Genomic DNA, 27,900 nt, shown 5'->3' with positions numbered 1-27,900 from the left:
TGTCTCAGGCATTGGGTCCCTGGGTGAGAGACTGGGGGAGTGGTTAGATCTGCTCCTCCAGCCTCTCGTCCAGAGGACACCTGGTTATCTTAGGGACAGTACAGATGTCCTTAATATCATGAAAGACTTGACATGGCAACCTAACTATTCATGGATCACTTCGGACGTCGTTTCATTGTACACGTCCATACCACACGAGATAGCATTGTATGCATTAAAATTTCATATGGAAAAATATAGTGATTTCCCCCCGGATCTCCAATTTTACATAATAGAGGTTACCCATTTTCTCATGACCACCAATTTTTTCTGCTTTAATCAAATTTATTATATGCAAATCAGCGGTGTCTCAATGGGGGCCAAGTACTCACCATCTCTCGCCAATTTGGTGATGAGCTGGTGGGAGGAGTCATATATTTACAACGTAGAGAATCCATTCAAGGACTGCATATTTTGGTACGGTAGATACATCGATGACATCATCATGGTGTGGAATTCCGATGTATCTACCGTACATAACTTAATTGACTACTTCAACAGTAATCTGTTTAATTTAAGTTTCACCGCTCGCCAGGAACACACAAGCATAGAGTTCCTGGACCTAAAACTCAAAGGTGTAAATAACATTCCTGTAGTGACATCAACTTTTAGAAAAAATACAGCGGGGAATACAATATTGAGGGCAAACAGTCATCATCCTAAGCATACAATCAAAAGCATACCTGTGGGGGAAATGGTTAGGGCAAAACGAAATTGCAGCACACAGGAAGATTATTCTAGAGAGGTTGAGGAAATGAAAGCAAGACTCACACAGAGAGGTTACAGCAAAGGGTATTTACAAAGGGCGGAAAAAATAGTGGAGAAAAAACCACGGTTTAAATCAAAACAGAATAAAAAAACAGGCTCCACTAACCCTATTACTGTTGTCTTTCAATATAGCAACCAATTTGCTTCTATCAGTAAACTGATGAGAAACAACCTAACCATCTTACGGGAAGATCCTGATATTGCGTCCATATTAAAACACGGATGCAGAATTGTGTCAAGAAAAGCACCATCATTGGGCTTTAGTTTATCACCCAGTTCTTTAAACACATCCCATGCTCAGCCTTCCAACTGGCTTAACATTAAGGGCTTCCACAAATGTGGTGCCTCAATCTGTAAAATCTGTAAATTTACACAGAAATGCTCCGACTTCACGGATGCAAACAACCAAAAAACGTACCAAATCAAAACATTCCTTAATTGTAACACCACCAACGTGGTTTACATTATGGAATGCACAATTTGCCATCTTAAGTATGTGGGGAGCACGATACGTCCACTTAAAACAAGAATTCGTGAGCATATTTATGATGTGGAAAATGGTAACACCCATAGAAATATGTCACAAGTGTCACAACATTTTATTAACCAACATCAATCGAACCTCAATTCATTAAAAGTTTACGCAATTGAGAGGACACACAGATCCTTTAGAGGAGGAGATACTGAGATTACCCTTAGAAACAGGGAGACTTGGTGGATCTTTAAATTGGGGACCAGAATACCTCATGGTCTCAATAAGAGAAAGGACATCATGCTTTTCTATTAGTGTCATTTTCCTTAAAACGTATATAACTTAATTTTTTTTTTTTTTTTTTTTCTCCTTTGGGATTTATACCCTACCATAATAACAGTAAAGCAAATATAACAAACATCCATAATGGATTCAGTTCGGGAAAATTGCAATATGTAGTGCTATCTCCATTTTTCTGCTTTCGCCGGACATCGGTTTCCAGACATGGTTTGGGCGTTCCAGCTAATGCTCGTATCGACATCACTCCCTATTGGTGTGTAATATTATTATTTATGAAATTTTTCTTTTCTGCAGCTTTTGTCGGATACAGGTCTTCATATACAATCGAGGTGTTTCATTAAGTATGTATACTAACAAAATATATAATTTTTTTTCTTAATGACAGGTATCAGCACCTTTATGGTGCTCGAACTCACCTGTCAGATCTACAGATTTGCGATGTTCTCCTCCTCTCTGTGTAGCTGACCGCTGCTCCATTGTTTCACGTTCCTTTTTGCCCCCGAATGTCTTTAACCCCTTAAGCCCCGAGGGTGGTTTGCACGTTAATGACCAGGCCAATTTTTACAATTCTGACCACTGTCCCTTTATGAGGTTATAACTCTGGAACGCTTCAACGGATCTTGGCGATTCTGACATTGTTTTCTCGTGACATATTGTACTTCATGTTAGTGGTAAAATTTCTTCGATATAACTTGCGTTTATTTGTGAAAAAAACGAATATTTGGCGAAAATTTTGAAAATATCGCAATTTTCCAACTTTGAATTTTTATGCCCTTAAATCACAGACATATGTCACACAAAATACTTAATAAATAACATTTCCCACATGTCTACTTTACATCAGCACAATTTTGGAACCAAAATTTTTTTTTGTGACGGAGTTATAAGGGTTAAAAGTTGACCAGCAATTTCTCATTTTTACAACACCATTTTTTTTAGGGACCACATCTCATTTGAAGTCATTTTGACGGGTCTATATGATAGAAAATACCCAAGTGTGACACCATTCTAAAAACTGCACCCCTCAAGGTACTCAAAACCACTTTCAAGAAGTTTATTAACCCTTCAGGTGTTTCACAGGAATTTTTGGAATGTTTAAATAAAAATGAACATTTAACTTTTTTTCACACAAAATTTATTTCAGCTCCAATTTGTTTTATTTTACCAAGGGTAACAGGAGAAAATAGACCCCAAAAGTTGTTGTACAATTTGTCCTGAGTACGCTGATACCCCATATGTGGGGGTAAACCACAGTTTGGGCGCATGGCAGAGCTTGGAAGCAAAGGAGCGCCATTTGACTTTTCAATGCAAAATTGACTGGAATTGAGATGGGACGCCATGTTGCATTTGGAGAGCCCCTGATGTGCCTAAACATTGAAACCCCTAACAAGTGACACCATTTTGGAAAGTAGACCCCCTAAGGAACTTATCTAGATGTGTGGTGAGCACTTTGACCCAACAAGTGCTTTACAGAAGTTTATAATGCAGAGCCGTGAAAATAAAAAATCATATTTTTTCACAAAAATGATCTTTTCACCCCCAATTTTTTATTTTCCCAAGGGTGAGAGAAGAAATTGGACCCCAAAAATTGTTGTGCAATTTGTCCTGAGTACGCTGATACCCCATATGTGGGTGTAAACCATTGTTTGGGCGCAGGGCAGAGCTTGGAAGCAAAGGAGCGCCATTTGACTTTTCAATGCAAAATTGACTGGAATTGAGATGGGACGCCATGTTGCATTTGGAGAGCCCCTGATGTGCCTAAACATTGAAACCCCTAACAAGTGACACCATTTTGGAAAGTAGACCCCCTAAGGAACTTATCTAGATGTGTGGTGAGCACTTTGACCCAACAAGTGCTTTACAGAAGTTTATAATGCAGAGCCGTAAAAATAAAAAATCATATTTTTTCACAAAAATGATCTTTTCACCCCCATTTTTTTATTTCCCCAAGGGTAAGAGAAGAAATTAGACCACAAAAGTTGTTGTGCAATTTGTCCTGAGTACGACGATACCCCATATGTGGGTGTAAACCATTGTTTGGGCGCATAGCAGAGCTCAGAAGGGAAGAAGCGCTATTTTACTTTTCAATGTAAAATTGACTGGAATTAAGATGGGATGCCATGTTGCGTTTGGAGAGCCCCTGATGTGCCTAAACATTAAACCCCCCCACAAGTGACACCATTTTGGAAAGTAGACCCCCTAAGGAACTTATCTAGATGTGTTTTGAGAGCTTTGAACCCCCAAGTGTTTCACTACAGTTTATAACGCAGAGCCGTGAAAATAATTTTTTTTTTTTTTTTCACAAAAATGAAATTTAGCCCCCAGTTTTGTATTTTCACAAGGGTATCAGGATAAATTGGACCCTAAAAGTTGTTGTCCAATTTGTCCTGAGTACGCTGATACCCCCTATGTGGGGGGGAACCACTGTTTGGGCGCATGACAGAGCTCGGAAGGGAAGGAGCGCCATTTGGAACGCAGACTTAAATGGATTGGTCTGCAGGCGTCACGTTGCATTTGCAGAGCCCCTGATGTACCCAAACAGTACAAACCCCCCACAAGTGACCCCATATTGGAAACTAGACCCCCCAAGGAACTTATCTAGATGTGTTGTGAGAACTTTGAACCCCCAAGTGTTTCACTACAGTTTATAACGCAGAGCCGTGAAAATAAAAATTATTTTTTTTTTCACAAAAATGATTTTTTAGCCCCCAGTTTTGTATTTTCACAAGGGTATCAGGATAAATTGGACCCTACAAGTTGTTGTCCAATTTGTCCTGAGTACGCTGATACCCCCTATGTGGGGGGGAACCACTGTTTGGGCGCATGACAGAGCTCGGAAGGGAAGGAGCGCCATTTGGAATGCAGACTTAAATGGATTGGTCTGCAGGCGTCACGTTGCATTTGCAGAGCCCCTGATGTACCCAAACAGTACAAACCCCCCACAAGTGACCCCATATTGGAAACTAGACCCCCCAAGGAACTTATCTAGATGTGTTGTGAGAACTTTGAACCCCCAAGTGTTTCATTACAGTTTATAACGCAGAGCCGTGAAAATAAAAATTATTTTTTTTTTCACAAAAATGATTTTTTAGCCCCCAGTTTTGTATTTTCACAAGGGTATCAGGATAAATTGGACCCTAAAAGTTGTTGTCCAATTTGTCCTGAGTACGCTGATACCCCCTATGTGGGGGGGAACCACTGTTTGGGCGCATGACAGAGCTCGGAAGGGAAGGAGCGCCATTTGGAATGCAGACTTAAATGGATTGGTCTGCAGGCGTCACGTTGCATTTGCAGAGCCCCTGATGTACCCAAACAGTACAAACCCCCCACAAGTGACCCCATATTGGAAACTAGACCCCCCAAGGAACTTATCTAGATGTGTTGTGAGAACTTTGAACCCCCAAGTGTTTCATTACAGTTTATAACGCAGAGCCGTGAAAATAAAAATTATTTTTTTTTTCACAAAAATTATTTTTTAGCCCCCAGTTTTGTATTTTCACAAGGGTATCAGGATAAATTGGACCCTAAAAGTTGTTGTCCAATTTGTCCTGAGTACGCTGATACCCCCTATGTGGGGGGGAACCACTGTTTGGGCGCATGACAGAGCTCGGAAGGGAAGGAGCGCCATTTGGAATGCAGACTTAAATGGATTGGTCTGCAGGCGTCACGTTGCATTTGCAGAGCCCCTGATGTACCCAAACAGTACAAACCCCCCACAAGTGACCCCATATTGGAAACTAGACCTCCCAAGGAACTTATCTAGATGTGTTGTGAGAACTTTGAACCCCCAAGTGTTTCACTACAGTTTACAACGCAGAGCCGTGAAAATAAAACATATTTTTTTTCCCACAAAAATGATTTTTAGCCCCCCAAATTTTTATTTTCCCAAGGATAACAAGAGAACTTGGACCCCAGAAGTTGTTGTTCAATTTGTCCCTAGTACGCTGATACCCCATATGTTGGGGTAAACCCCTTTTTGGACGCACGGGAGAGCTCGGAAGGGAAGGAGCACTGTTTTACTTTTTCAACGCAGAATTGGCTGGAATTGAGATTGGACGCCATGTCGCATTTGGAGAGCCCCTGATGTGCCTGAACAGTGGAAACTCCCCAATTCTACCTGAAACCCTACCCCTAACCTCACCCCTAACCGTTTACTGAACATTTTCTGACAGTCATAAGTGCCACGTATATAAGTGCCACGTATATAAGTGCCACGTATATAAGTGCCACGTATATAAGTGCCACGTATGTAAGTGCCACGTATGTAAGTGCCACGTATGTAAGTGCCACGTATGTAAGTGCCACGTATATAAGTGCCACGTATATAAGTGCCACGTATATAAGTGCCACGTATATAAGTGCCACGTATATAAGTGCCACGTATATAAGTGCCACGTATTTAAGTGCCACGTATTTAAGTGCCACGTATTTAAGTGCCACGATATTTCAGTGCCACGATATTTCAGTGCCACGTATTTCAGTGCCACGTATTTCAGGCACTGAAAAATACGTGGCACTTAAATACGTGGCACTTAAATACGTGGCACTTAAATACGTGGCACTTAAATACGTGGCACTTAAATACGTGGCACTTAAATACGTGGCCACTGAAATATCGTGGCACTTATATACGTATATAAACGTATATTTCAGTGCCACGTATTTCAGTGCCACGTATTTCAGGTTAGGGGTAGGGTTAGGGTTTTTTGTTTTTTTCTTGTTTTCTTGTGTTTTTCTATAAAAACGCATGCGTTTTACCGCGTTTACATGCATTTTTTTCACACATGCGGTTTTTTTAAAAAACGCATGCAGATAAAAACGCAAGTGTGAAACCAGACTAAAAGACGCTTTTTATAGCAAAAAAGTTTTTGCGTCTCCACATTTTGAGACCTATAATTTTTCCACATTTTGGTGCACAGAGTCATGTGAGGTCTTGTTTTTTGCGGGACGAGTTGACGTTTTTATTGGTAACATTTTCGGACACGTGACCATTTTTTATCACTTTTTATTCCGATTTTTGTGAGGCAGAATAACCAAAAACCAGCTATTCATGAATTTCTTTTGGGAGAGGCGTTTATACCGTTCTGCGCTTGGTAAAATTGATAAAGCAGTTTTATTCGTCGGGTCAGTACGATTACAGCGATACCTCATTTATATCATTTTTTTATGTTTTGACGCTTTTATACGATAAAAACTATTTTATAGAAAAAATAATTATTTTGGCATCGCTTTATTCTCAGGACTATAACTTTTTTATTTTTTTGCTGATGATGCTGTATGGCGGCTCGTTTTTTGCGGGACAAGATGACGTTTTCAGCGGTAACATGGTTATTTATATCCGTCTTTTTGATCGCGTGTTATTCCACTTTTTGTTCGGCGGTATGGTAATAAAGCGTTGTTTTTTGCCTCGTTTTTTTTTTTTTTTTCTTACGGTGTTTACTGAAGGGGTTAACTAGTGGGCCAGTTTTATAGGTTGGGTCGTTACGGACGCGGCGATACTAAATATGTGTACTTTTATTGTTTTTGTTTGTTTTTTTTAGATAAAGAAATGTATTTATGGGAATAATATTTTTTTTTTTTATTATTATTTATTTAGGAATTTTTTTTTTTTTTTTTTACACATGTGGAAATTTTTTTTTTTACTTTTTTACTTTGTCCCAGGGGGGGACATTACAGATCGCTGATCTCACAGTGTGCACAGCACTCTGTGAGATCTCCGATCTCACTTACAGCCGTGCAGGCTGCAGCTTTCATCTGCAGCCTGCTCCGACCCGGAAGTGCTCCCTGCAGGACCCGGATACAGCCCCTCGGCCATTTTGGATCCGGGGCCTGCAGGGAGAAGACGTTCGGTACGAGGTGAGTACATCACCTTGTACCGATCGTCTCAGGGAAGCACGCAGGGAGCCCCCTCCCTGCGCGATGCTTCCCTGTACCGCCGGTACACCGCGATCATGTTTGATCGCGGTGTGCCGGGGGTTAATGTGCCGGGGGCGGTCCGTGACCGCTCCTGGCACATAGTGCCGGATGTCAGCTGCGATATGCAGCCGACACCCGGCCGCGATCGGCCGCGCTCCCCCCGTGAGCGCGGCCGATCGCGTATGACGTACTATACCGTCACCGGGAATTAAGGCCCACCCCACCTCGACGGTATAGTACGTCATACGGGATTAAGGGGTTAATGCAGTTCATAGGTTTTTTATTCAGTAAATTTATACCTGTCTCTTTAATCATTTTTTGTATTTTTATAACCATCATCATGCCAATAATTAGAATTCTTTATTCATTTATATATCTTCATAGGTCTCCGATTTAGAGATCGCTCAAGATCCTGTGTATAAATCTTCTTTGAATAAAAATTCTCTTCGAATGATTATCTTGGAACATATAAATGAAACACCCAACAGGTCTTTCATTATGACATTGCTCCAATCATTTTCTTCCAGCTACTTCATAAAGAATTTGATATATCAAAAACTTTTTGGATATTTATTATTATATGTCACATAACTCTACATGCTTCATTTGTAAACAACGAATTATTATGGAATGACATATATGTATTTTGTATTTCCCTTTATATAGCCAAAGTATATATGTAGTCTGCTTGTTGTGTTTTTTTTTTTTGTTTTTTTTTCTGTGCCTTTTTTTTCTATCTGTCTTGTGCAACTAATTGCAGCTTGCACACACTATCATGTGTTTTTCATTTTGACTAGATTACTTTTTGTAATTAGTTATAGCACCGGTGTGCCTACTGGTTGCTAGCATAAAAGCATAGAACAGGCTGCACTAAAGTTATCATGACTAAGGGTGCTATGTCACCAGAAACGCGTAGATAGTGTTTTTAATTATATTGTGCTGTTGTTTTATCCTCCATTTTTTGATATGAAGTGAATAAAGTACCAAGACTTTGCTTTTTCACCACCTCGTTGAGCTGGATTTTTTTTCTATTTCCTGTGTTCACATGTGCAGTCATTACTAGTGTTAAGCTGTGATCACATGTGCAGTCATTAGCATTAGGCTGTGCTCACATGTGCTGTTGTAGGGGTTAAGATATATTACATTTATAACTTTGCCTTTCTCTCTTGTCCTGGTGCCGTATATTATCAGTGTTTCTATATTTGTCATCGTATGTTGGTACTGCTAATGCTATTTAGTGTATTACCACTCTCATACAATGGTACTACTACACTGTTGTATTACCAAGACCTGTTAAATATATATACACCAAGTAAATCAAACTTCTGTGAAATCAAACTGTCCACTTAGGAAGCAACACTGTTTGACAATCAATTTCACATGCTGTTGTGCAAATGGAATAGACAATAAATTATTGGCAATTATCAAGACACACTCAATAAAGGAGTGGTTCTGCAGGTAGGGACCACAGACCACATCTCAGTACCAATGCTTTCTGGTTGATGTTTCGGTCACTTTTAATGTTGGTTTTGCTTTCACACTCGTGGAAGCATGAACTCTACAACCAACACAAGTGGCTCAGGTAGTGCTGCTCATCCAGAATGGCACATCAATGCGAGCTGTGGCAAGAAGGTTTGCTGTGTCTGTCAGCGTAGTGTTCAGAGGTTGGAGGCGCTGCCAGGAGAGAGGCCAGTACACCAGGAGATGTGGAGGGGGTGGTAGAAGGGCAACAACCCAGCAGCAGGACCGCTAACTCAGCCTTTGTGCAAGGAGGAACAGGAGGAGCACTGCCAGAGCCCTGCAAAATGACCTCCAGCAGGACACAAATGTGCATGTGTCTACACAAACGGTTAGAAACTGACTCCCATGGGGATGGTCTGAGGACCTGACGTCCACAGATGGGGGTTGTGCTCACAGCCCAACACCGTGCAGGATGCTTGGCATTTGCCATGGAACACCAGGATTGCAAATTCGCCACTGGCGCCCTGTGCTCTTCACAGATGAAAGCAGGTTCACACTGAGCACATGTGACAGACGTGACAGAGTCTGGAGACGCCTTGGAGAGCCATCTGCTGCCTGCAACATCCTTCAGCATGACCGGTTTGGCAGCGGGTCAGTAATGGTTGGGGTGGCATTTCTTTGGACGGCCGCACAGCCCTCCGTGTGCTTGCCAGAGGTAGCCTGACTGCCATTAGGTACCAAGATGAGATCCTCAGACCCCTTGTGAGACCTTATACTGGTGCAGATGGCCCTGGGTCACTCCTGATGAAGGACAATGCCAGACCTCATGTGGCTGGAGTGTGTCAGCAGTTCCTGCCAGATGAAGGCATTGAAGCTATGGACTGGCCTGCCGTTCCCCAGACCTGAATTCGATTGAACACATCTTTGACATCATGTCTCACTCCATCCACCAATGTCACGTTGCACCACAGACTGTCCAGGAGTTGGCGGATGCTTTAGTCCAGGTCAGAGAGGAGATCCCTTGGGAGACCATCTGCCGCCTCATCAGGAGCATGCCCAGGCATTGTAGGGAGGTCATACAGGCACGTGGAGGCCACACACACACTACTGAGCATCATTTGTCTTGAGGCATTTCCACTGAAGTTGGATCAGCCTGTAACTTCATTTTCCACTTTGATTTTGAGCATCATTCCAATTCCAGACCTCCGTGGGATATTAGTTGTGATTTACATTGATAATTTTTAGGTTTTATTGTTCTCAACACATTCCACTATGTAATGAATAAACATTTACATCTGGAATATTTCATTCAGTGATATCTAGGATGTGGGATTTTAGTTTTCCCTTAATTTTTTTGGGGCACTACATATCAAGCACTATATGGGGCCCCTCATATACTAGGGCATTATATGAGGCCCATTCTGTATGGAGCATTATATGGGGCCAATTATATATGGGACCTATCATACACTGTATGGAACAATTTACTGTATAGGGCTCATTATATTGTATGGAGCAATATATGGGTGTGGAGACACAGCATTGTATCGTAATTAACCAGACGACTATTGTCATGCTCGCGCCCAGATTGGTTGGCGCGGAGCGTGCGGGGGTGTGGCCCCACTGTACCACACACCAGACTACCCTGGAAGGGGCGTAACTAAGTAGCTTCCTTGGTATTCACTAGAGCCTCTGATGGTGAGGTCAGGCTTGTGCGGCAGGAAGCTACCAGGTACCTCTCCAGGGTGGTGTCTGGCTGTGGCTGCTGATCCCACCAGGGAACGGGACATAGATAGGCAGGCGGGCACGGCTGGCACTCTGGCAGACAGGCGGGCACGGCTGGGACACAGGCAGGTGGACGGGTACAACAGAGACAATGGCAGGCAGGCGGGCACGGCTGGCTCTCTGGTAGGCAGGAAGGTACAGCTGGCTCTCTAGCAGGACAGAAGGACAAGCCTGGTACACTGGAAGGTAGGGATCGGTCTGCAGGCAGGTATGTAAAACAGGTAAGAACCTGTTCAGACAGGAGGACTTATGAATAGGCAGAGAAAGACCGCAAGAGGGGATGCAAAGTGAAAGCACTGGAGCTAGAGCCAAGAACAGAGATGCAGGAGGCGGAGTCAAGTGCAGAAATGCTGGAGGCAGAGCCAAGTGCAGAAACGCAGGAGATGGGGCCAAGAGCAGGAGGCGGAGCCAAGCGTTAGGGGTCGAGTTCCCACCTCTGCACAGGGGGAATCTCGGGCCATCTCCGCTGTGGTCTCCCATTCTTCTCCTGCCGCAGTAGAGCCTGCTCAGCGGAAATGTCGGTCCCAGCGTCTCGCTCAGTCTGACTCTGTGCAAAGGGTTACTGCTACTTTTCCAGTTTCTGCCATTGAAGCCAGTGCTGGGCAGCGGCGAGCAGACGCTTTTGGGACTAAGTCCTGCTTTTCCCCTTCTGAGCATGCCCAGGGTAAGATCTCTCATTAGAGATCGAGGGTCACATGCTTGGATACTGCAGCAAAGCCCATTGGTTGTCCAGGAAGGTCCTGAAGGTGCTCAGGGTCTGTGGCAGCCTCTCATTGGTCCTACTAGGAAGACCCTGTACTTGCTGCAGCTATAAAAGGTTTGCATGGCCGCACGGCCATGCGCTAGTATCAATTCATGTCATGAGTTTTGCGCCAATGTGGTCACTCGTGTGTGTATTCAGGGACCCGGCTGAAATAAGCCACTAGAATACCGGCTCCTCCGGTGAGGAGATTGTATGATTGCCTCTTTGACTGCATGACCACAAACTGCTATCTGCTTAGCAGTTGCTGTGTACTCCTGTGAGCTAAACAGGACACAGTCCTTTCTTTATAGCAACTCTGTGAAGCAACAGAGTTCGCTTCTACCGCCATATAGTGCCTCCATTTGCCAGCAGCGGGTTCTCTCCTGCACGGTGGACCCCGGGCTGCGAACGCATCAAATAGCATCTCTATTTACTCGGTGCATTCCGCCAGCCCTAACAGTATACTAGCGCAATGGTCTGGCTAGTAAATGGCGGACGATCAGAGTTTACAGCGGTACATCCAGCAGCTGGAGGGTAGGTTGGCGGCTCTTGAGCGCACAACCTCAGCTGTGGATGTTACCGCAGTTGCTGTTCAGGCTGCAAGTGTAGCTGCAGCCAGTTTGTCCTCTACCACCTGTGCTCCGACTTTATCCCGTCTCTCGCTTCCAGACAAGATTGCTGGTGACAGTAAGCTATGTTGGGGATTCATGAGTCAGTGCTCCATACATCTAGAGCTCCTGGCTGCATGTTTTCCTACGGAACGGGCGAAAGTGGGATTTATTTTATCCCTTTTTGTCGGGTAGGGCGTTGGAGTGGGCAACGCCGCTATGGGAGCGTAATGATCGTGTGGTGCTGAGTGCTCCTCTCTTCCTGGATGCTCTGAAACAGGTCTTTTTGGGACCTCATGTCACCCACGATACCGCGCTCCAATTGTTGGCAATAACGCATGATTCGTCCATGGTCAGGCAGTTCGCCGTCCGATTCCGGACTCTGGTCTCAGAGCTGGAATGGCCTGATAAAGTCCTAATTCCGGTGTTCTGGAAAGGACTGGCAGACCATGTGAAGGACGCCTTGGCCACCAGGGAGATTCCCGCCACACTGGAGGAGCTCATTTCTATATCTACCCACCTTGACCTCCGTTTTAACGAGCGGAGGTTAGAGCGGACCCAGTGTAGGCAGTGGTTTCGTGCTGGCTCCTATCTTCACCAGTCCTCTAAAATCTCCTGTTCAGGCGTCTGACACCCATGAGGCCATGGAGGTTTCTCGAGCGGGACCTAAGTCTCGGACCGCTCGAGTACCCGTCGTTTGTAAAGATTGCCAACAAGGACATTATGCCAATAAATGTCCACGGCGGTCGGGAAAGCGATCGCGTCTAGTAACCATTGGAGGAGGTTCACTAGACACAGCAGCATTTTCCTCCAAGTTGTCCTTTAACCCCTTCATGACCCAGCCTATTTTGGCCTTAATGACCTTGCCGTTTTTTGCAATTCTGACCAGTGTCCCTTTATGAGGTAATAACTCGGGAACGCTTCAACGGATCCTAGCGATTCTGAGATTGTTTTTTCGTGACATATTGGGCTTCATGTTAGTGGTAAATTTAGGTCGATAATTTCTGCGTTTATTTGTGAAAAAAATGGAAATCTGGCGAAAATTTTGAAAATTTTGCAATTTTCACATTTTGAATTTTTATTCTGTTAAACCAGAGAGTTATGTGACACAAAATAGTTAATAAATAACATTTACCACATGTTTACTTTACATCAGCACAATTTTGGAAACAACATTTTTTTTTGCTAGGAAGTTATAAGGGTTAAAATTTGACCAGTGATTTCTCATTTTTACAACAAAATTTACAAAACCATTTTTTTTAGGGACCACCTCACATTTGAAGTCAATTTGAGGGTTCTATATGGCTGAAAATACCCAAAAGTGACACCATTCTAAAAACTGCACCCCTCAAGGTGCTCAAAACCACATTCAAGAAGTTTATTAACCCTTCAGGTGTTTCACAGCAGCAGAAGCAACATGGAAGGAAAAAATGAACATTTAACTTTTTAGTCACAAAAATGATCTTTTAGCAACAATTTTTTTATTTTCCCAAGGGTAAAAGGAGAAGCTGGACCACGAACGTTGTTGTCCAATTTGTCCTGAGTACGCTGATACCTCATATGTGGGGGTAAACCACTGTTTGGGCGCACGGCAGAACTCGGAAGGGAAGGAGCGCCATTTGACTTTTTGAATGAAAAATTGGCTCCAATCTTTAGCGGACACCATGTCGCGTTTGGAGAGCCCCCGTGTGCCTAAACATTGGAGCTCCACCACAAGTGACCCCATTTTGGAAACTAGACCCCCCAAGGAACTTATCTAGATGCATAGTGAGCACTTTAAACCCCCAGGTGCTTCACAAATTGATCCGTAAAAATGAAAAAGTACTTTTTTTTCACAAAAAAAATATTTTAGCCTCAATTTTTTAATTTTCACATGGGCAACAGGATAAAATGGATCCTAAAATTTGTTGGTCAATTTCTCCTGAGTACACTGATACCTCACATGTGGGGGTAAACCACTGTTTGGGCACATGGTAAGTCTCGGAAGGGAAGGAGCGCCATTTGACTTTTTGAATGAAAAATTATCTCCATCGTTAGCGGACACCATGTCGCGTTTGGAGAGCCCCTGTGTGACTAAACATTGGAGCTTCCCCACAAGTGACCCCATTTTGGAAAGGAGACCCCCCAAGGAACTTATCTAGATGCATAGTGAGCACTTTAAACCCTCAGGTGCTTCACAAATTGATCCGTAAAAATGAAAAAGTACTTTTTTTTCACAAAAAAATTCTTTTAGCCTCAATTTTTTAATTTTCACATGGGCAACAGGATAAAATGGATCCTAAAATTTGTTGGACAATTTCTCCTGAGTACACCGATACCTCATATGTGGGGGTAAACCACTGTTTGGGCGCATGGCAAGGCTCGGAAGGGAAGGCGCGCCATTTGACTTTTTGAATGGAAAAGTAGCTCCAATCGTTAGCGGACACCATGTCGCGTTTGGAGAGCCCCTGTGTGCCTAAACATTGGAGCTCCCCCACAAGTGACCCCATTTTGGAAACTAGACCCCCCAAGGAACTTATCTAGATGCATAGTGAGCACTTTAAACCAACAAGTGCTTCACAGAAGTTTATAACGCAGAGCCGTGAAAATAAAAAATAATTTTTCTTTCCTCAAAAATGATTTTTAGCCCAGAATTTTTTATTTTCCCAAGGGTAACAGGAGAAATTGGACCCCAAATGTTGTTGTCCAGTTTGTCCTGAGTACGATGATACCCCATATGTGGGGGTAAACCACTGTTTGGGTGCATGGCAGGGCTTGGAAGGGAAGGCACGCCATTTGGCTTTTTGAATGGAAAATTAGCTCCAATCATTAGCGGACACCATGTCGCGTTTGGAGAGCCCCTGTGTGCCTAAACATTGGAGCTTCCCCATAAGTGACCCCATTTTGGAAACTAGACCTCCCAAGGAACTAATCTAGATGTGTGGTGAGCACTTTGAACCCCCAAGTGCTTCACAGAAGTTTATAACGCAGAGCCATGAAAATAAAAAATATTTTTTCTTTTCTCAAAAAATTTTTTTTAGCCCTGAATTTTTTATTTTCCCAAGGGTAACAGGGGAAATTTGACCCCAATAGTTGTTGTCCAGTTTCTCCTGAGTACGCTGATACCCCATATGTGGGGGTAAACCACTGCTTGGGCACACGTCGGGGTTCGGAAGGGAAGTAGTGACGTTTTGAAATGCAGACTTTGATGGAATGCTCTGCGGGCGTCACGTTGCGTTTGCAGAGCCCCTGATGTGCCTAAACAGTAGAAACCCCCCACAAGTGACCCCATTTTGGAAACTAGACCCCCAAATGAACTTATCTAGATGTGTGGTGAGCACTTTGAACCCCTAAGTGCTTCACAGAAGTTTATAACGCAGAGCCGTGAAAATAATAAATACGTTTTCTTTCCTCAAAAAAACTTTTTAGCCCTGATTTTTTTATTTTCCCAAGGGTAACAGGAGAAATTTGACCCCAAGATTTGTTGTCCAGTTTCTCCTGAGTATGCTGATACCCCATATGTGGGGGTAAACCACTGTTTGGGCACATGCCGGGACTTGGAAGTGAAGTAGTGATGTTTTGAAATGCAGACTTTGATGGAATGCTCTGCGGGCATCACGTTGCTTTTGCAGAGCCCCTGATGTGCCTAAACAGTAGAAACCCCCCACAAGTGACCCCATTTTGGAAACTAAACCCCCAAGGGAACTTATCTAGATGTGTGGTGAGAACTTTGAACCTCTAAGTGCTTCACAGAAGTTTATAACACAGAGCCGTGAAAATAATAAATACGTTTTCTTTCCTCCAAAAAATTTTTTTAGCCCTGATTTTTTTATTTTCCCGAGGGTAACAGGAGAAATTTGACCCCAAGAGTTGTTGTCCAGTTTCTCCTGAGTACGGTGATACCCCATATGTGGGGGTAAACCACTGTTTGGGCACTTGCCGGAGCTCGGAAGTGAAGTAGTGACGTTTTGAAATGCAGACTTTGATGGAATGCTCTGCGGGCATCACGTTGCGTTTGCAGAGCCCCTGATGTGCCTAAACAGTAGAAACTCCCCACAAGTGACCCCATTTTGGAAACTAAACCCCCAAGGGAACTTATCTAGATGTGTGGTGAGCACTTTGAACCCCCAAGTGCTTCACAGAAGTTTATAACGCAGAGCCGTGAAAATAAAAAATCATTTTTCTTTCCTCAAAAATAATTTTTTAGCCCGCAATTTTTTATTTTCCCAAGGGTTACAGGAGAAATTGGACCCCAAAAGTTGTTGATCAGTTTCTCCTGAGTACGCTGGTACCCCATATGTGGGGGTAAAGCACTGTTTGGGCACACGTCGGGGCTCGGAAGGGAGAGAGCACCATTTTACTTTTTCAACGCAAGATTGGCTGGAATCAATGGTGGCGCCGTGTCGCGTTTGGAGACCCCCTGATGTGCCTAAAAAGTGGAAACCCCTCAATTCTAACTCCAACACTAACCCCAACACACCCCTAACTCTAATCCCAACCCTAACCACAACCCTAACCCCAACACACCCCTAACCCTAGTCTTACCCCTAATTCCAACCCTAAGGCTATGTGCTCACGTTGCGGATTTGTGTGGATTTTTCCGCAGTTTTTGAAAAATCTGCAGGTAAAACGCACTGCGCTTTACCTGCGGATTTACCGCGGATTTCCAGTGTTTTTTGTGTGGATTTCACTTGCGGATTCTGTCATGTTCTCAATGGCAAGAGAACATAGCATCAGCATATATAGGAACTAGCTCGTGGAAGATGGGAACTGAGCTGACCATGAACTAAACCTAACACACAACTAGCAGTGGCCGGGTAGCATGCCTACGTTGATTCTAGATGCCCAGCACCAGCCGGAGGACTAAATAATGCTAGCAGAGGGAAATATTAGTCCTAGCTCACCTCTAGAGAAATACCCCGAAAGGAGACAGAGGCCCCCCACATGTATTGGCGGTGAATCAAGATGAAATAACAAACGTAGTATGAAAATAGGTTTAGCAAATTTGAGGTCCACTTACTACATAGCAGAAGACAGAAAGGGCACTTTCATGGTCAGCTGAAAACCCTATCAAAACACCATCCAGAAATTACTTTAAAACTCTGGCATTAACTCATAACACCAGAGTGGCAATTCCTGTTCACAAGAGCTTTCCAGACACAGTAACGAAACTACAGCTGTGAACTGGAACAAAAATGCAAAAACAAACATGGACAAGAGTCCAACTTATCTAGTAGTTGTCTAGGAGCAGGAACAAGCACAGAGAGGCTTCTGATAACATTGTTGACCGGCAAGCAACTAACAGAGCAGCAAGGTTATATAGCGACTCCCACATCTTGATGGGAACAGGTGAACAGAGAAGATGAAAACACCAGTTCAATTCCACCAGTAGCCACCGGGGGAGCCCAGAATCCAAATTCACAACAGTACCCCCCCCTCAAGGAGGGGGCACCGAACCCTCACCAGAACCACCAGGGCGATCAGGATGGGCCCTATGAAAGGCACGAACCAGATCAGAGGCATGAACATCAGATGCATTCACCCAAGAATTATCCTCCTGGCCGTATCCCTTCCACTTGACCAGATACTGGAGTCTCCGTCTGGAAACACGAGAGTCTAAGATTTTCTCCACAACGTACTCCAACTCACCCTCAACCAACACCGGAGCAGGAGGCTCAACGGAAGGCACAACCGGTACCTCATACCTGCGCAATAATGACCGATGAAAAACGTTATGAATAGAAAAGGATGCAGGGAGGTCCAAACGGAAGGAAACAGGGTTAAGAATCTCCAATATCTTATACGGGCCAATGAACCGAGGCTTAAACTTAGGAGAAGAGACCCTCATAGGGACAAAACGAGAAGACAACCACACCAAATCCCCAACACAAAGCCGAGGACCAACACGACGGTGGCGGTTGGCAAAAAGCTGAGTCTTCTCCTGGGACAACCTCAAATTGTCCACCACCTGCCCCCAGATCTGATGCAATCTCTCCACCACAGCATCCACTCCAGGACAATCCGAAGATTCCACCTGACCAGAGGAAAATCGAGGATGAAACCCCGAATTACAGAAAAATGGGGACACCAAAGTGGCAGAGCTGGCCCGATTATTGAGAGCGAACTCTGCCAATGGCAAAAAAGCAACCCAATCATCCTGGTCAGCAGACACAAAACACCTCAGATATGTCTCCAGGGTCTGATTAGTCCGCTCGGTCTGGCCATTCGTCTGAGGATGGAAAGCGGACGAAAAAGACAAATCTATGCCCATCCTAGCACAGAATGCCCGCCAAAATCTAGACACGAATTGGGTCCCTCTGTCAGAAATGATATTCTCAGGAATACCATGCAAACGAACAACATTTTGAAAAAACAGAGGAACCAACTCGGAAGAAGAAGGCAACTTGGGCAGAGGAACCAAATGGACCATCTTAGAGAAACGGTCACACACCACCCAGATGACAGACATCTTCTGAGAAACAGGCAGATCTGAAATAAAATCCATCGAGATGTGCGTCCAAGGCCTCTTAGGAATAGGCAAGGGCAACAATAATCCACTAGCCCGAGAGCAACAAGGCTTGGCCCGAGCACAAACGTCACAAGACTGCACAAAGCCTCGCACATCTCGTGACAGGGAAGGCCACCAGAAGGACCTTGCCACCAAATCCCTGGTACCAAAAATGCCAGGATGACCTGCCAACGCAGAAGAATGAACCTCAGAGATGACTCTACTGGTCCAATCATCAGGAACAAACAGTTTATCAGGTGGGCAACGATCCGGTCTATCCGCCTGAAACTCCTGCAAGGCCCGCCGCAGGTCTGGAGAAACGGCTGACAATACCACTCCATCCTTAAGGATACCTGTGGGCTCAGAGTTACCAGGCGAGTCAGGCTCAAAACTCCTAGAAAGGGCATCCGCCTTAACATTCTTAGAACCCGGTAGGTATGACACCACAAAATTAAACCGAGAGAAAAATAATGACCAGCGCGCCTGTCTAGGATTCAGGCGCCTGGCGGTCTCAAGATAAATCAAGTTTTTGTGGTCAGTCAATACCACCACCTGATGTCTGGCCCCCTCAAGCCAATGGCGCCACTCCTCAAAAGCCCACTTCAAGGCCAAAAGCTCCCGATTCCCAACATCATAATTCCGCTCAGCGGGCGAAAATTTACGGGAAAAGAAGGCACAAGGCCTCATCACGGAGCAGTCAGAACTTTTCTGCGACAACACTGCCCCAGCTCCGATCTCAGAAGCGTCGACCTCAACCTGAAAAGGTAGAGCAACATCAGGCTGACGCAACACAGGGGCAGAGGAAAAACGGCGCTTAAGCTCCCGAAAGGCCTCCACAGCGTCAGGGGACCAATCAGCAACATCAGCACCCTTCTTAGTCAAATCGGTCAATGGCTTAGCAATATCCGAAAAACCAGCAATAAATCGACGATAAAAGTTAGCAAAGCCCAAAAATTTCTGAAGACTCTTAAGAGAAGAGGGCTGCGTCCAATCACAAATAGCTTGAACCTTGACAGGATCCATTTCAATGGAAGAGGGAGAAAAAATATATCCCAAAAAGGAAATCCTCTGTACCCCAAAAACACACTTAGAACCCTTCACACACAAAGAATTAGACCGCAAAACCTGGAAAACCCTCCTGACTTGCTGGACATGAGAGTCCCAGTCATCCGAAAAAATCAGAATATCATCCAGATACACAATCATAAATTTATCCAAATAATCGCGAAAAATATCATGCATAAAGGACTGGAAAACTGACGGAGCATTTGAAAGACCAAAAGGCATCACTAAATACTCAAAGTGGCCCTCGGGCGTATTAAATGCGGTTTTCCACTCATCCCCCTGCCTGATTCGCACCAAATTATACGCCCCACGAAGGTCAATCTTAGAGAACCACTTGGCCCCCTTTATGCGAGCAAACAAATCAGTCAGCAACGGCAATGGGTATTGATATTTTACAGTGATTTTATTCAAAAGCCGATAATCGATACATGGTCTCAAAGAGCCGTCTTTTTTTGACACAAAGAAAAAACCGGCTCCTAAGGGAGATGACGATGGACGAATATGTCCCTTTTCCAAGGACTCCTTTATATATTCTCGCATAGCAGCATGTTCAGGCACAGACAGATTAAATAAACGACCCTTTGGGTATTTACTACCCGGGATTAAATCTATGGCACAATCGCACTCTCGGTGCGGAGGTAATGAACCAAGCTTGGATTCTTCAAAGACGTCACGATAGTCAGATAGGAACTCAGGAATTTCAGAGGGAATAGATGATGAAATGGAAACCACAGGTACATCCCCATGAGCCCCCTTACATCCCCAGCTCAACACAGACATAGCTCTCCAGTCGAGGACTGGGTTGTGAGATTGCAGCCAAGGCAATCCTAGCACCAAATCATCATATAGATTATACAGCACCAGAAAGCGAATAATCTCCTGGTGATCCGGATTAATACGCATAGTTACTTGTGTCCAGTATTGTGGTTTATTATTAGCCAATGGGGTGGAGTCAATCCCCTTCAGAGGAATAAGAGTCTCCAAAGGCTCTAAATCATACCCACAACGTTTGGCAAAGGACCAATCCATAAGACTCAAAGCGGCGCCAGAGTCGACATATGCGTCCGTGGTAATAGATGACAAAGAGCAAATCAGGGTCACAGATAGAATAAACTTAGACGGTAAGGTGCAAATGGAAACAGATTTATCAAGCTTTTTAGTGCGCTTAGAGCATGCTGATATAACATGAGTAGAATCACCACAATAGAAACACAACCCATTTTTCCGTCTAAAATTCTGCCGCTCGCTTCGGGACAGAATTCTATCACACTGCATACTCTCTGGCGACTTCTCAGTGGACACCGCCAGATGGTGCACTGGTTTGCGCTCCCGCAAACGCCTATCGATCTGAATAGCCATTGTCATGGACTCATTCAGACCCGCAGGCACAGGGAACCCCACCATAACATCCTTAATGGCATCAGAGAGACCCTCTCTGAAAGTCGCCGCCAGGGCGCACTCATTCCACTGAGTAAGCACAGACCATTTACGGAATCTTAGACAGTAAATTTCCGCTTCATCTTGCCCCTGAGATAGGGACATCAAAGTTTTTTCTGCCTGAAGCTCCAAATGAGGTTCGTCATAAAGCAACCCCAAGGCCAGAAAAAACGCATCCACATTGAGCAACGCAGGATCCCCTGGTGTCAATGAAAAAGCCCAGTCTTGAGGGTCGCCCCGGAGCAAGGAAATCACAATCCTGACCTGCTGTGCAGGGTCTCCGGCAGAGCGAAATTTCAGGGACAAAAATAATTTGCAATTATTTCGAAAATTCTGAAACCCAGATCTATTCCCCGAGAAAAATTCCGGCAAAGGAATTCTTGGCTCAGATATAGATGCATGACAAACCAAGTCTTGCAAATTTTGTACCCTCGTGGCGAGATTATTCAAACCTGCAGTTACACTCTGAAGATCCATTACAAACAGGTGGACACAGAGCCATTCAAAGATTAGAAGGAGAAAAAAAAAAAAAAAATTCTCAGCAGACTTCTTATTTCTCTCCTTTCTCAGCCAAGGATTTTAACCCTTTAGTGGGCCGGTCAAACTGTCATGTTCTCAATGGCAAGAGAACATAGCATCAGCATATATAGGAACTAGCTCGTGGAAGATGGGAACTGAGCTGACCATGAACTAAACCTAACACACAACTAGCAGTGGCCGGGTAGCATGCCTACGTTGATTCTAGATGCCCAGCACCAGCCGGAGGACTAAATAATGCTAGCAGAGGGAAATATTAGTCCTAGCTCACCTCTAGAGAAATACCCCGAAAGGAGACAGAGGCCCCCCACATGTATTGGCGGTGAATCAAGATGAAATAACAAACGTAGTATGAAAATAGGTTTAGCAAATTTGAGGTCCACTTACTACATAGCAGAAGACAGAAAGGGCACTTTCATGGTCAGCTGAAAACCCTATCAAAACACCATCCAGAAATTACTTTAAAACTCTGGCATTAACTCATAACACCAGAGTGGCAATTCCTGTTCACAAGAGCTTTCCAGACACAGTAACGAAACTACAGCTGTGAACTGGAACAAAAATGCAAAAACAAACATGGACAAGAGTCCAACTTATCTAGTAGTTGTCTAGGAGCAGGAACAAGCACAGAGAGGCTTCTGATAACATTGTTGACCGGCAAGCAACTAACAGAGCAGCAAGGTTATATAGCGACTCCCACATCTTGATGGGAACAGGTGAACAGAGAAGATGAAAACACCAGTTCAATTCCACCAGTAGCCACCGGGGGAGCCCAGAATCCAAATTCACAACAGGATTCCTATTATGGAGCAGGTGTAAAACGCTGCGGAATTGCACAAAGAATTGACATGCTGCAGAAAATACAACGCAGCGTTTCCGCGCTGTATTTTCTGCACCATGGGCACAGCGGATTTGGTTTTCCATAGGTTTACGTGGTACTGTAAACGTGATGGAAAACTGATACGAATCCGCAGCGACCAATCCGCTGCGGATCCGCAGCCAAATCCGCACCGTGTGCACATAGCCTAATTCTAACCCTAATTCTAACCCTAATTCTAGCCCTAAGTGCAACCCTAGCCCTAAGTGCAACCCTAAGTGCAACCCTAAGTGCAACCCTAGCCCTAAGTGCAACCCTAAGTGCAACCCTAAGTGCAACCCTAGCCCTAAGTGCAACCCTAAGTGCAACCCTAGCCCTAAGTGCAACCCTAAGTGCAACCCTAAGTGCAACCCTAAGTGTAACCCTAAGTGCAACCCTAGCCCTAAGTGCAACCCTAAGTGCAACCCTAAGTGCAACCCTAAGTGCAACCCTAAGTGCAACCCTAGCCCTAAGTGCAACCCTAAGTGCAACCCTAAGTGCAACCCTAGCCCTAAGTGCAACCCTAAGTGCAACCCTAACCCTAAGTGCAACCCTAAGTGCAACCCTAAGTGCAACCCTAAGTGTAACCCTAAGTGCAACCCTAGCCCTAAGTGCAACCCTAAGTGCAACCCTAAGTGCAACCCTAAGTGCAACCCTAAGTGCAACCCTAGCCCTAAGTGCAACCCTAAGTGCAACCCTAAGTGCAACCCTAAGTGCAACCCTAGCCCTAAGTGCAACCCTAAGTGCAACCCTAAGTGCAACCCTAGCCCTAAGTGCAACCCTAAGTGCAACCCTAAGTGCAACCCTAGCCCTAAGTGCAACCCTAAGTGCAACCCTAAGTGCAACCCTAAGTGCAACCCTAAGTGCAACCCTAGCCCTAAGTGCAACCCTAAGTGCAACCCTAAGTGCAACCCTAAGTGCAACCCTAGCCCTAAGTGCAACCCTAAGTGCAACCCTAAGTGCAACCCTAGCCCTAAGTGCAACCCTAAGTGCAACCCTAAGTGCAACCCTAGCCCTAAGTGCAACCCTAAGTGCAACCCTAAGTGCAACCCTAGCCCTAAGTGCAACCCTAAGTGCAACCCTACCCCTAACCCTACCCCTAACCCTACCCCTAACCCTACCCCTAACCCTAACCCTAATGGAAAAACAAAAATAATTATATTTTCTGTATTTTATTATTATCCCTACCTATGGGGGTGATAAAGGGGGTGATTTATTCACTATTTTTTTTATTTTGATCGCTGTGATAGAACTTATCACAGCGACCAAAATGTGCAGGAACGAATCTGCCGGCTTGCAGATTCGGCGGGCGTACTGCGCATGCGCCCGCCATTTTCCAAGATGGCGGCGCCCATGAAGCAGACGGCCGGACACCGGGAGGGACATCGGAGCTAGGTAAGTATGGGGGGGTGGGACCGGAACACGGGGGGGGGGATCGGAGGACCTGGGGAGCGGACAGGAGGACCGGGGGAGCCGACAGGAGGGAGGAGGGGAGCGGAACGGAGATCGGGGCAAAAAGGACGACTGGGGGGGCGATCGGTGGGCTGGGGTGGGGGCAGATCGGGGTCTCCAGCCATGGCAGATGCTATTGCAGCATCGGCCATGGCTGGATTGTAATATTTCACCATTTTCATAGGTGAAATATTACAAATCGCTCTGATTGGCAGTTTCACTTTCAACAGCCAATCAGAGCGATCGTAGCCACGGGGGGGTGAAGCCACCCCCCCTGGGCTGAAGTACCACTCCCCCTCTCCCTGCAGATCGGGTAAAATAGGAGTTAACCCCTTCACCCGATCTGCAGGGACGCGATCATTCTGTGACACAGCATATGCGTCACAGGTCGGGAAGGCACCGACTTTCATGACGCATACGCTGTGTCACAGGTCGGGAAGGGGTTAAAGGGACAATCACGTTTGGCTCATCCTCTCTGACAGTCGAGCTTTGTGTGGACTCTGGAGCAGAGGGAAATTTCATGTCCTCTGCTTTTGCTCTGCGCCATGCAATACCTCTGGTGATGCTCGCCAAACTGGTGACTGTTAGAGTAGTGAATGGGTCAACACTTCCCTTACAAATCACACACCAGACTGTCCCTTTCACGTTGTCCATGTCCCCTTCCCACCAGGAGATTATTTCCCTTCTTGTTCTTCCCGAGGGAATGCATGAGATTATACTAGGAATACCCTGGCTCCATTTCCACTCCCCACATATTAAGTGGACCTCAGGGAGGATATTGGGCTGGAGTGATTCATGTAAGGGCAGATGTGTGAGGGAGTGCGTTCAGGTTTCCACTACTGAGATACCCGCAGATCTCTCTTCGCTTCCCAAGTGCTATTGGTCCTATGCAGATGTCTTCTCCAAAAAGGCTGCGGAGACCCTTCCGCCTCACCGCCCCTATGACTGTCCTATTGATCTCTTGCCTGGAGCATAACCTCCACGTGGACGGTTCTATCCCCTCTCTCTCCCGGAAATGGAGGCTATGTCCCAATACATCCAGGAGAATTTGGCAAGAGGGTTCATTAGGAAGTCAGTTTCACCTGCTGGGGCAGGGTTTTTCTTCGTGCAGAAGAAGAACGGAGAATTACGCCCATGCATAGATTACAGGGGTCTTAACGCCATCACAGTTAAGAATAAGTACCCCTTGCCTCTGATTTCTGAGCTCTTTGATAGGCTACGGGGAGCAAGGGTATTTACCAAATTGGATCTGCGGGGTGCTTATAACCTGATTCGCATCCGTGAGGGGGACGAATGGAAGACGGCATTTAATACCAGGGATGGGCACTATGAGTATCTGGTGATGCCCTTCGGGCTCTGTAATGCCCCAGCCGTTTTCCAAGACTTTGTTAACGATATATTCCGGGATATGCTCTCCACCTCAGTCGCAGTCTATCTGGATGATATTCTCATCTTCTCTCCAGATATTGACTCCCACCGGAGAGATGTTGGCAGAGTCTTCGGCCTCTTACGGGCAAATTCCCTCTATGCAAAGTTCGAGAAGTGTATGTTTGAGCAAGAGTCTTTACCTTTCCTGGGCTATATCTTCTCCGCCCAGGGATTGACTATGGATCCTGCCAAACTACAGGCTGTGATGGACTGGCAAGAACCCCATTCTCTTAAAGCGGTGCAGCGCTTTATGGGGTTCATAAATTACTATCGTCAGTTCATTCCCCACTTCTCAACTTTGGTAGCTCCCTTGGTAGCCCTCACCAAGAAGGGAGCAAATCCCAAATTGTGGTCTGAAGAGGTCTCCAAGGCTTTTTCTTCTTCTATTAAGTCTTATTTTGCTAGTGCTCCCATCCTACATCGTCCCGATGTTGATAAGCCGTTTATAATGGAGGTGGATGCCTCATCCGTTGGTGAAGGAGTAGTCCTCTTCCAAAAGGATGCTCAAGGTCGGAAGCATCCTTGCTGCTTCTTCTCCAAGACCTTCACACCAGCAGAGAGGAATTATTCCATCGGGGACAGGGAGTTGCTAGCAATGAAGTTAGCCTTCTCAGAGTGGAGACATCTTTTGGAGGGGGCTCGCTTTCCCTTCCAAGTCTTCACAGACCACAAAAATTCTCGTAAAGGCCAGATGGTCCTTGTTCTTTTCCCGGTTCCACTTCACCCTCCATTATCTCGCTGGGGAGAAGAACATTCGTGCTGACGCCCTCTCTCGCTCTGTTGTATCATCTGAGGAGGAAGAAGGGGAGCCTCGGCTTATTGTCCCTTCTGAGAACTGTAGCTCCGGTTTTGCTAGAGTCTGTGCCTCCGGGCAAGACTTTTGTACTCATTAATTTGCGACCGGAAGTTCTCTCTTGGGCTCATTCGTCCAGGGTGGGTGGACACTTTGGGACAAAGAGGACATCTGAGCTGCTGTCGAGAACGTACTGGTGGCCACATATGGTCCATGACGTCGGAGATTATATTCGGGCGTGTGTCTCCTGCGCCAAAAATAAGTCTCCTCGACAATGGCCAGCTGGGTTACTCTATCCCTTGCCGGTGGCAGACAGGCCCTGGGAGATGGTTGGGATGGACTTTGTGGTGGGTTTGCCCAAGTCTTGTGGCTGTACCATCATTTGGGTTATCACCGATCATTTTTCTAAAATGGTGCATTTGGTGCCACTTCCACGGCTACCTTCTGCACGGGCCTTGGCAGCGTTGTTCATAAAACACATCTTCCGCCTACACGGTATGCCGGACAAAATTGTCAGTGACCGGGGTCCCCAGTTTGCGTCTCAGTTCTGGAGAGAGCTTTGTCGTCTTCTCAGCATTGACTTGAATCTCTCTTCCGCATATCATCCCGAGACTAATGGGTTGGTAGAGAGGGCCAACCAGACCTTGGTCACATATCTGCAACATTTTGTCTCAGCCAGGCAGGATGACTGGGCATCTTTACTATCGTGGGCAGAGTTTGCACTAAACAATGCCGTAGCAGACTCCACTGGACAAACCCCATTCCTCCTTAACTATGGTCAGCATCTGCGGGTACCTGTGCCTATGCCCGTGTCTTCCGTCGACTCCAGGGTGGCACACTGGGCTGTGGAGGCACGGGATATTTGGGACCACACTCAGGATGCCATTCGGGCCTCCAAGGAGAGAATGAGGTCCTCTGCCGATGCACATCGGTGCCCCACTCCAACTTTTGCTCCCGGCGACTTAGTGTGGCTCTCCGCCCGTAAGATCAGGCTGCAAGTTGAGTCCACTAAGTTTGCACCTTGCTACTTGGGCCCTTTCAAGGTCCTCGAACAGGTTAACCCAGTGGTCTACCATCTGGCCCTTCCGCCACACCAGGGTATCACCGACACCTTTCATGTGTCCCTCTTGAAGCCTGTATACATGTCCCAGTTTTCCGAGTCATCTGGCGGGACATCGGGTTCGTCTACGGACGATTACGAGGTGAACGCTATTTTGGGGTGCAAGGTGGTACGTGGCAATAAATTTTATTTGGTGGACTGGAAGGGTTATGGTCCTGAGGTCAGGTCCTGGGAGCCTGCTGAGTATATTCAGGCTCCGCAGCTCATTGCTGCCTTCAAGCGTAGCAAGGTCCAAGGAGGAGGGGTAGCGTTAGGGATCGAGTTCCTAAAGGGGGAATCTTGGGCCATCTCTGCTGCGGTCTCCCATTCTTCTCCAGCCGCAGTGGAGCCTGCTCAGCGGAGACGTCGGTCCCAGCATCTCGCTCAGTCTGACTCTGTGCAAAGGGTTACTGCTGCTTTTCCAGCTTCTGCCATTGAAGCCAGTGCTGGGCAGCGACGAGCAGATGCTTTTGGGACTAAGTCCTGCTTTTCCCCTTCGGAGCATGCCCAGGGTAAGATCTCTCATTGGAGATCGAGGGCCACATGCTTGGATACTGCAGCAAAGCCCATAGGTTGTCCAGAAAGGTCCTGAAGGTGCTCAGGCTCTGTGGCAGCCTCTCATTGGTCCTTCTATGAAGGCCTTGTACTTGCTGCA

This window comes from Ranitomeya variabilis, chromosome 1 (assembly GCF_051348905.1).
Source record: "Ranitomeya variabilis isolate aRanVar5 chromosome 1, aRanVar5.hap1, whole genome shotgun sequence".
Classification (NCBI taxonomy): Eukaryota; Metazoa; Chordata; class Amphibia; order Anura; family Dendrobatidae; genus Ranitomeya; species Ranitomeya variabilis.
Note: the sequence above shows the minus strand (reverse complement) of the source record.